Source organism: Chiloscyllium punctatum, chromosome 28 (assembly GCF_047496795.1).
Source record: "Chiloscyllium punctatum isolate Juve2018m chromosome 28, sChiPun1.3, whole genome shotgun sequence".
NCBI lineage: Eukaryota > Metazoa > Chordata > Chondrichthyes > Orectolobiformes > Hemiscylliidae > Chiloscyllium > Chiloscyllium punctatum.
In genome coordinates, this window is record NC_092766.1 from 56,437,641 (window position 1) to 56,448,909 (window position 11,269).

General features: G+C 32.8%; 1 long non-coding RNA gene across 1 annotated transcript in view; it reads left to right on the plus strand.

Moving 5' to 3' along the window:
- LOC140454079 (uncharacterized) overlaps nucleotides 1-4,192 on the plus strand; it is a 41,710-nt gene extending 37,518 nt beyond the window's left edge. Inside the window, exon 3 of the long non-coding RNA XR_011952624.1 lies at nucleotides 1,693-4,192. This is a non-coding gene — a long non-coding RNA (uncharacterized lncRNA). The remainder of the gene's footprint in view (nucleotides 1-1,692) is intronic.
- The last annotated feature ends 7,077 nt before the right edge of the window (nucleotides 4,193-11,269 follow it).

The following is an 11,269-nucleotide window of genomic DNA, read 5'->3' on the forward strand; positions in this document are numbered from 1 at the left end:
AATGTTTCAATTTTATCAGTCGTTTACAATGACATTGAGTAGATAGTCATTAAGAGAGATCAACTGATAATTGTAAGCTATTTGCAGGATTATTGAATTGAAAAAGGATACAGACGTACAGAGATCTTTTTGGAAGGCATTGCTTTTTCATTCTAATATCTTTGTTGTTCAAGAGGTCTATGTAGCTGTTCATTGGTTCTCTTGTCCAGATGCTAATTTATAATTCATATCGCTTTTATTGTGCCGGAGTTTTGAGATTTGTGTCAGATTAAGAAGAAAACGAGGAGCTATTAAAATGAGAACTTGAGTGAATAGAAAGCACAGTACATTTAAATTACAGAGGAAACAGAGAGTATTTGCTCCAAATAAGCAAATATTTTTTTGTGTCGAAAGTGTGGTGGTGGAAAAGCACAGCAGACCAGGCAGCATCCATAGAGCCGGAGATTCCCGATGAAGGCTTATGCCTGAAACATGGTTTCTCCTGCTCCTCAGATGCTGCCTGACATTCTGTGCTATTCCAGCACCACATTCTTGACTCTGATCTCCAGCATCTACTTTCCTCACTTTCTCCAAATATTTGTAATGAACATGAACTGAAAATTTTAGCCTCGGCAGTTGAACAAAACCAAATTTACACTTTTTTGTGCAATATTTGGACTGAAAATTGTTTGTGATCATGCAACACATTAGGACATATGAACACCTCTTCCGTTAGAATCCTTTGCCATTCATAATAAAGAATAACCACTGCTTTGAACAACCAGTATCGTTTGTAATTACTGAACTGAAATACCAGAGGACAACTTCTGCATTTATTGGAGGGAATGATAACCAGATCCTTACTGTGGCAGTGGGGATTGATCTCAGGAACAATCCGATAGTTATTCTGATTATTCCACTGAACAGTAATTAGATGGTCATGAAGACCTTTGTGTGGCCTCATGTTTAGTGTTTTGTGTGAACAATGATTTTAAAAATATTGAGATATTTTACAAGATTTAGGAACACTGATAATCAAGTGTTAAAGGTATTAACTAAAGTCAACTTTAAAAAAGTTAGAATTGCTTAGAGAAACGCAATTAAACTACTGTAGAATCCCTGTTAGCACAGTGTGGTAACAGGTCATTTCGTTGAATAAAGTGACCCTCCAAAGAGTAACCCAGACAAACACTTTCCCAACCATATCCCTCTACATTTACTGCTGACTCATATACACATCCCTGAACACAATGTGCTATTTAGCATGGCCAGCTCACCTAACCTGCACGTCTTTGGATTGTGGGAGGAAACCACAGCAAAGTCACATAGACTTGGAGAGAATGGGCAAAGTACACAAAGACTGTTACCCGAGGATGGGATCAAACTGAGATCCCTGACACTGTGAGGTAGCATTGTTAATGACTGAGCCACTGTGCAACTATATGCAATAAGTAAAATCAGTGAGAGGTGTGTAAAGACAAATTTCAAATAAACACCCTCTGCTATTGTCAAAGCACATAAAATTTACATTCAATACGAATAGATGAATGGAAAACAAAAGAAAACTCCAACAATTCACGAATGAAAAATAATTAGAAATTTAATTTGATCAAATGTAATTCCAATATTTAGATGAATTGCAATTTTTAATAACAAATGTAGGTAATTAGCTGACTAATGAATAATTGGAAGTGTCATATGTTTACTTTACAGACGAAGAAAGCGACTTGTTTTCTCTCCTTGTAACACGGCAGAATAACAATGTGAATGTCCGAAATGTTTGAATCAAGCTCTTTCGAACAAAAAACTAATCACTTACGATCAGTTAGCCTTTTCACCTTTAAGACCACAACATTCTCAAATATTTTTCAGGAATTTAGAACCAGCAGAACTAGTTAATTTCTTTTCTTGGGAACCCGAAGAAGAGAATAAACAGCAGATACTGTGAAGGAGTCATTCAATGCGAACATTCAACTGAAGACAACATTCCTTCTTCCTAAAAAATGTTCAACTTTCAAAAATTCAAAATTTATTGTCATTGTTTAATGAAGTGATAAAGAGATGCTGATGCTTTTTCATTGGATTTTGTTGCATGAAAAATGCTTAAGTCTTAAGTGTTAGCATTGAAGATAAATATATTTACATTAATACAACTATGTTTCAACAGGTAAAATAAATATTGATTGTTACAATGATTGAGAGATTGTACACAGCAATACATATGAAGAATTAACATGATTCAATATTTCAAAAGCACTTTACTGTGATGTCGATTGAGTATTTATTAAGATCAGTGAACTAAGGAATAAAACATAGTAGCTAGCTTTACGTATTAAAGAAAAAATGAGACATTCAGTAATTATTGAACAAAATTCTTTTCTGAACTTAAAAATTTATGCAATATACAAATTGCGAATTTCTTTCCACTGGATTCCTTGTAGAGATGGTACGTTGATTACTATTATAATCAAAGTGTCAGAATTAGGAAGAGAATTAATAGGTCATGAAAATGAGCATGAAAATAAACAAACAATGAAGTCACTGCTGGGTGGTATATGAAGCGATTGTAATAATTGTGTCATTATTCTACAATGATGGATAATGTTGGAATTGAAACAACAAAAAATTCAACACTTCTTTTCTTACAATGCAATGAAAGCAATAATCATTTTGTAGCATGCATGATTGGAAAAAGCAGTCTTTTAATATGACATACAGTGAAGACTAACCTTTTTGCAAAACTGTAAGAAGTTCATAAACTCAAAACGTAGCGTTTGTTGAATTTGCAACAAAAATGGTTATAATTTGAATTGTCTCTTGCACACACACAACAGAAGAGGAGCTTAAAGATTGTTAGAATATTTTTTTAAATGTTTCCAGTGTTTTTGTACTACAGTCAATATCCATGACAAATTAGAATTATTGTTTTAAACAACATAAATCGCCGTTAACAACTGAACTGAAATATAAGATATCAAATGCACTTACTGTATGGACGAGTAAACAAATGCTTACTGTTGTCATTAGTCTCAGGAACAATAAGATACTCAGGTTATTCCACTGAACAGTAATCAGCTGATGATGAATATCTTTGTGTCGCTTTATGTGCACTGTTTTGTGTGAACATTGACTTCAAGAAAATTGAGATATTTACATGAATTAGCAACAAATTGGTAATTGGGTGTTAAGGATCTTATTTAAGATTAGACTTTTTAAATAGTTGATAGAATTGCTGAGCAAAACACACTTCAGACATCATGCAATAAATGAGATAAGTGATTGTGTGAAATGAAGTTCAGTCACTTCAATAACTTCAGTCCGGAACAAGACCTGAATCAGTAATATCATTTATTACGCTGTTGCAAGAGGGGTGTGGTGTCCACTGTCCACAAGGCACACGCACACACACACACTGAATTTAACGAGTACACAATATTTATGTAATTCGTTACTCGTCCCTCCTCCCATTGCTCCTTCACTGTTTACAACTATTTCTAATCTAAACCGGCTGTTTATCTCTGAACTCATCCAGCGTCGTCCCTGACATAATGTTTATGTCTGGCCTCACAAGGCCATTTGACCACCTCCCTCTGTGTTCTTATTGTTATTTGTCCTTCTACACTGCCATCTATTTCCTTGCTAACCAAAGCATAATTTCTTTTTATTCTTTATTTACACCGAGCCTTATGACCTTTTGATGGTGTTATTTTGTTCCTGCTGAAGCGGGAAACAGATGCTTGTAACTGTTTGTACAGGCATATCTAGCTTAACCTACCCCCCTCCATTCACAGCACCTTAACTATTTGTCTATAACATCTACCATTATTTGCAGACACATTTCATTCTTGTACGCAAATTTTAGCTAATACAAAAGCAATAATATATTTCCTTCACATAGTTTTTATTCTTGTTAACTCAGCTCTTGGCTGAAACAATTATACACTGGTGCGAGTTCATCTACCTTGAATAAACAATTATGATTGCAGAAGTAACACTGCTTTATATATATCCCACATGTGCAAAGTCAAATTTCAAATGAATGCACTTCCATATTTTCACAGCAGTTCAATCTCACATTCAATATAAATAGGTGAGTGGAAAATGAAAAACAAATTTCACACAATTCATAAACATCAATAATTAAAAAGTGATAAATAAAAAGAATTGGCATTTGTTTATTTGACTGAACAAGAAATGTATTTTTTCTCCTCATTTTTATAGCACTGGAGCATCAAGGTCTATGTACTGTTTGAACTCAGCTCTTCAGAACAGAAGAAAATAAATTGATATCATTACTTTGTATATTTCATCTGTATGACTGCAACATTCTCAAATATTTTTCAACGAATATTGAATGAGTGGAATTAGATACATTCTGTTATTAGTGACCTGAAGAAAATTAATAGCAAATACTGTGATTATTCGAATGAACAACAGATGGAAACATATCAAATATTGAATTGAAAGGCAATTCAATTGATTCTTAGATATTTTCTAATCAACATTCAGAGCTGCTCTGGCACAACTCTGTGCAAAGTGGGAATTGAAACTGTACCTCCTGGTCTGGTAACAGAGACACTATCAGAGCTGCACAACATTCCTTCATAATGTTCCCAACGAGGCTGGGCAGGTCTATAATCACATGCTCACTGTGGTAACTCAAGTAAAAATTAATCAGATGTTTATTGTGATAATTGGATTGGAATAAAATGGATGGATCCTGTGTGTAATGTACTTAAAATTAGATAGTAATTTACAATAATTATGGGAGTTAACAGATGTCGTAATTAAATATGATTTTTATGATAATTTGTGGAATGACAACTTGACAGATTTGTGTGATTACTGTAAATTGATAAATAAAAATGAATACAATAATTCTACATGTTCATAATAGTTTCTCATTTTATAAAATGCAACGTAAATTTTGTTTGTTCCACACGTAAATTGGAACAAAATGATGAATTGGTCAGTCAATGTTACTATTCAGCTGAAGACAACTTTCATTGTTTCTGAAAATGTATGATTTCTAAGAAGTCACCATTTCCCGTGAGTGTTTAATGAAACAAGAAAGATGTCAATCCTTTTTTGTGTACTTCAAAAAAAATTCATTGGAATTTAAATAATTGTGCACAAGAAAAATATTAAACTATTATAGTGATTAGAAGCACAATAAATGTTAACATTGAAGTGAATTACAATCAAATCATTTCAGAAGTGTTTCCAAGTTTAAAATGAAAAGCAATATTCACAATGATTGTGAGATTCTACATTGCTAAGTTCTTGCAATAGTTATTACATGGAACCATAATTCCACACTTACATCCTTTGCCAAACTGAACAATTATTTGATATTAGCAACAAATTGATTTTAAAACTACTATTAATGAATTTAAGAATAATGAGGTATCTCATCTTGCTATTCCACTGAGTAATGTGCAGAAATGAAGAGAAATATTGCAGTGTAAAGTAACTGGTGTTCTCTGAATATCAATGACTGTGATGATTGTGATCGTTCAAATGAGCAAAAGTCAGATATTTACAAAGGATGTCGCAAGGGCAGTTATTGGTCTTTTCTGGGTGTATTGGCCCGACCAAACAGGTTTTTATATTGTAGCATTCACAATAAGAAATATGGAAAATATTAATAACACATTAACTTAGACTTCATAACAAGCACAAAGTGCTGTGTAATTATTGTACTTGTTAATTGTTTCTAGAATATTGATAGATAAATTAAATTAATATTTTGAAAGCACTTTGCTCTGACATCGATTGCGTCATAATTAAGATTGATAAACAGAAAATTAATATATAAAAAGTCGCTTTAATAATTCTAAAAAATACTCAGCAACAATTGACACAGTTCAACATTGGGTTTTTTTGTTGAGTCATGTTTATTTTTTAAATTTTTATCGTGATAAATGTTTAGACATCTATGTCAGAATAAGGAAGAAAATAATTAGACCGGTAAAGTGAGTACTATTGTGAACAAAAGGTCAAATAAATGACATTTGGTATAGAAAATTATTTTGCACAAAATGACTGATAATTACGTGATTATTGTTCGTTGACAACTAATGCTGGAAGTAAAAGAAACAGATTCTAACATTTCCAAAGCAGGTTTTTTTTCTTATAATGAAATTAAAATACAAATCATTTTGTATTGATTTGAAAAAGTGTTATTTAATGTGATATTTGAGATGAAGAATCGTTCTTTTCCCCCCAGTGTAGTCTTTTCAATAATTTAAAATTTAGTGTTATTTGAGCTAAAGATCAAATGGGTGTACCTGCATTGTTTTCTTCCGTCCAAAAGAAGTAAAGTCAACAACATTTTTAAGTTTCGTAGAGTTAATTAGCAAAATGCATTGAAGCTATCGTGCATGAAGTGAGATAAGTGAGAGAGAGAGACAAATTAAATGTTCAAATGAACACGTCGATATTTTGAAAGCATATTAATCTTATGAATTGGTGGATGGAAAATAAAAACAAATTCCTGACAATTCAAGAATGATTAGTAATAAGAAATTTATTTTGTTCAAAGCACATAACAATATTTAGATGAATTGCAATATTTAGTTACAATTGTAGGTGATCAACAGACCAATGAATAATATGAAGTTGCATTTGGTTATTTTGCTGAAGAGGAATTTTAACTGTTTATTTTTTCATCTTTATAATCCTGGAGAATAAGGATTCTTGTGCTTGAAATGTCTGAACTCGGTTCTTTCAAACAGAGAAAAACAGATCAGTGAGTATCATTTCTTAGACTCTTCCAACTTTAAGATTGCAACATTCTCAGTTACTTTTTCAAGGAATGTTGAACTAGCAGATATGATACGTTTTATTAGTGACCTGAAGAAAATAAGTAGTAGATATGGTGACGGTTGAAATGCACAGCAGATTGAAGTATATTTCATGTTGTTTTGAAAAGCAGTTCAATCTATGCCCGGTATTTTCTCATGAATATTTGGAGCTGCTCTGACACATCTCTGCTGAAGGTGGGAATTGAAATCATTCCTCCTAATCTTGTCGTAGAGACACTGTCAGAGCTCCACACGGACCCTTCATAATGTCCCCACCCCCGGAAGGGTAGGACCATAGTCACATGCTTACTGTGGCAACACAAATGAAAACGAATCACATGTTTATTGTAATAATTTGTATGGGAATTAATTACATATTTTCTGTGTGTAATGAACTGACAAAATGAATTAGTAATTTACATTAAAGTTGTAACAAAGCAATAATGACTTTAATTAAATATGAATCTCATGAAGATCCATGATAGGAAAAAAAGCCTAATCATTTGATCATTGTACACTGATGAACAAAAATCAATAAAATAGTTCCATATGTTCAACGCAAGTTTTCACAAAATGAAAAGAAAATTAAAATGCTTTTGCAACATAAATGAATAGGAAAATAAATGAATTAGTCACACAATACGACTATTCATCTGAAGACAACTTCCCTTCTTTCCCAAAATTTTCAAATTCCCAAAGTTCAAAATGTACTGTGACTATTTCATGGAACAATAGAGATGTTAGCTCCTTTTGTTGTACTTCAAAACATCACAAGAATTTTAATTTATTTTGTTGCATGAAAAATGATTAACTTGTATCGTGTTTATAAATACAGTAAATGTTAACATGTAAGTGAAACATAATTAAATCAATTCAACTTTTGCTAGGGTTAAAATAAAAATTGATACTAACAACACACACTGCAAATCTTTACATTATTTCATGCATGAGCCATAATTCCACAGATATACCCCGAACTATATTGAACAATGATTAGATAATAGCAGCAATTGGATTGTCAAAATTCTATCAGTTAATTTAAGAATACTGAGAAATCTTAGTTGATTATTTCACTGAACAATGTGGAGAAATGACCAGGAATTATTCTAATGAAAAGTAATTACAGTTTTCTGAACGCTTCAGGCTGAGATTACCGTGATCATTCAAATGAGCAATCATCAAATATTTACAATGAGGCATTGGATGGGAAGTCATTGGTTCCGTTATGGGATCGTTCAGCTGAACAGTAAATTGATTTTTATATTGTAGGGTTCGTACTGAGAAACAATTGATGCAATTAAAATGCGAATCTCACTACATTTGTTAGAAAGATTAACTCCAATAATTGTGCAATTATCGTAAAAGCAGTGACTAGAAAAATAACAGTATAATCTGAAAAAATAAATTGATTTAATATTCTAAAAGCACTTTGCTGTGATGATTATTGGATATTCATTAAGATCGATAAACTGAGGAATACAATATAATGGCTAGCTTTATGGATTCACAAAAAATGATCCATTCAGTTCTTATTCAGCAGAATTGTTTTTGGGTCAAACATGCAGGATTACAAGAATGACATGTTACCATCCATTGTTTTGCTTCTTGACATGTACTTTTAATTTATATACTTTTGATCATGACCAATGTTTCGACATTCCTGTCGGAAGCAGGAAGTTAATAAGTAGAAGTTAATAAGTAGAAGCGTATGACAGTGAACGTAAGATACAGGGAACTTCCATAATTTTGTGATGATTGTACATTGATAAATAACTTTGGAGTAAAAAAAGTAAATCAACATGTTCAAAGCAGTTTTTTTGCTCATAACAAATTTAAAATTAAAAAAATCCTTCTGCAGTGCACATGATTTGAAAATGCATCAGTCACCAGTCACAAAAAACATCGGCACAAGACAATAAGACCCTTGTGAAGGGTATTCTTCTCAACAGTAATTCAAGGACCTTGAACATCTTCATGTCGTTCTTGCAAAGAACACTCTTATTTTTCCTAAAATTTTATTATCATAAATATTTCGACATTTGTATCAGAACTAGGAATAAAATGAGAAGCGATTCACATGAGTATTTTCATGAGTGAAAGTCAAAATAAATTTACAGTGCCATCTTTCATTATTTTCTCTGAATAAGCAGATAAAGATTTTTAAGGTGCAAGCTCAATGTGTTTTCACCTACCGTTGTACTAAGCCAAAATACATCATTTTATTTTGCGATACTTCAACTGGATTGGAAATCTGCTATGTATGCTGACATTAGCGTCCTCGCTCATTTGTAATAAAGCATTGTAATTGGTTTTAGTGAAATATTTCGTGTGCAATTACTGAAGTGAAATGTGAGAAATCAAGTGCATTTATTGGATGGAACTGCTCACCAAATGTTTATTGTGGTGCATGTTCTCATAAACAATAAGATACTTACTCAGGTTTTTCTCTGGAGCAGTAATTAGATGACCAGGAAGACATTTGTGTAGCTGTGTGTGACGTGTTCAGTGAGCACTTTGTTTCAATTACAACTATATTTTAAGAATATAGGAAGGGATTAATAATCGTGTGTTAAAGATCTTAATTAAAGTCATATTTTCTTTTAAAACTTACGAGAATTCCTTTCTGCAACAATAATTTGGAGATCTCGGTCTTGGACTAGAGTGGACAAAGTTAAAAATCACATGACACCAGGTTATAGTCCAACAGGTTTATTTATAAGCACTAGCTTTAAAGGCTGTGGCTCTGCATCAGGTGATCTGGTCTCTTCGGAGAGACACGACTCGAGATACACAAGTTCCTTTCATTATCTTCCCAACAACGAAGGGTGGGATTATAATCAATTGGGATTACTCAAATGAAAACTAACCAGTGTTCATTCCGATAATTGGGCTGGGAATTAATTAGACTGTTTCTGTGTAATGGACTGAGAATGAAATAGTAATTCACTATAATAATGGTACTAAGCACATATGCTCTTACTTACAAATTAATATCAGAATAATTGGAAGAAAGATAAATCGACATATCATGACCTTATTGTGAATTCATAAAAAATAAAACTGCTGAATACGTTTAAAGCAGTTTTTTTCTTATCAAGAAAAAGATAATGAGAATGTTTAGCAGTCGGACGGAATCGGAAGAAAAGGTCATTCACTGTGACTATTCAGCTGCTGACATCTTCTCTTCCTTCCACAAATGTATAACTTGCAACAATTCCAAATGTTTTCTGATTGATAAAGGAAAGAGCAAACACCTGTAAATTCTATTTTTTTGTCTACAAAAAAGTCACAAATTTAAATAATCTTACTGTGATCAGAATTACAATAAATCTTTGTGTTGAAGAAAAATATAATCAAATCAAATCAAAATATAGATCGATATTCACAATAATTGGCAGAGTGAACACTGCAATATCTTTCCATCAGTGGACGTACTGAGCCATATTTCCACTTTTCTATCCCTGACTGGATTGATCAATGGTTAGATATTAGCAATAACTAATTTATTAATATGCTGTCAGTGAACTGAATATTAATGAGAAACATCACATTGCCGTTTGAACGAGCAATGTGTCAAAATAAACAGTAATTATTGGTGAAATGTCATTAGATATCTCTTACTCGATGAGGCTGTGATTACTTTGATTGATGAAATGAGTAGTATTACAATATTTCCAATAAGCATGGGATGGAAAATCGATGCTTTTTGGTGTAGAGCTGAATTCTTTTTAACGTAGTATTGGCAGTAAAAATCAATGGATTAAATTATGATGCGCATCACACCTTACTGAATATTTTCAAGTTTTCTAACAGGTTTCTAGTCCAATCTTCAATTTAAAAAGGGTAATTTTGGCTCAGCACATCAGTAACTGCAAACATTTTCAACACATCTCCAAAGTTATTAATCTTATAATTAACAAAAATCAAAAAATTACCTGTGTAAATGTCAATGACTCTATCTTTAGATTATAGTCAAGTTTGTTCTCTACTTATTTTCTTCCTATTTCTGACACCAGTGGCTAAATATTGATTAGATTAAATGTCACATGAGTGAGGTATTAGTTTTCTCTGAAAGATGTGTGCAGCTCAGGAATGGGTCCTATGGCCTGTAATGTTGTGCTGAATATAATGCAAAAGAAACTCATCCCTTCTGCCTATCCTTGGTCCATATCCGTCCAACTTATCTAAATGAACATTAAATAGCCTTAATGTATCTTTCTCCACCACCAACCCTTGAAGTTCATTCCAGACACCTACCACTCCCTGTGTAAAAAGTAAATGCCCCTCACATGCCCCTTGAACTTCCCCCCACAACCTTAAATGCATGCCTCATAGTTTTGACGTTTCAACTCTGGGAAGAAACCCTGACTGACAACACTACCTAAGTATCTCCTGATTGCATAGACTTCAATCAATCCTTCCCCTCAGCCACCGCCACTCCACAAAAAAGCAGCCTCTCCAAAAAAGCATCCTGGTAAACGCCC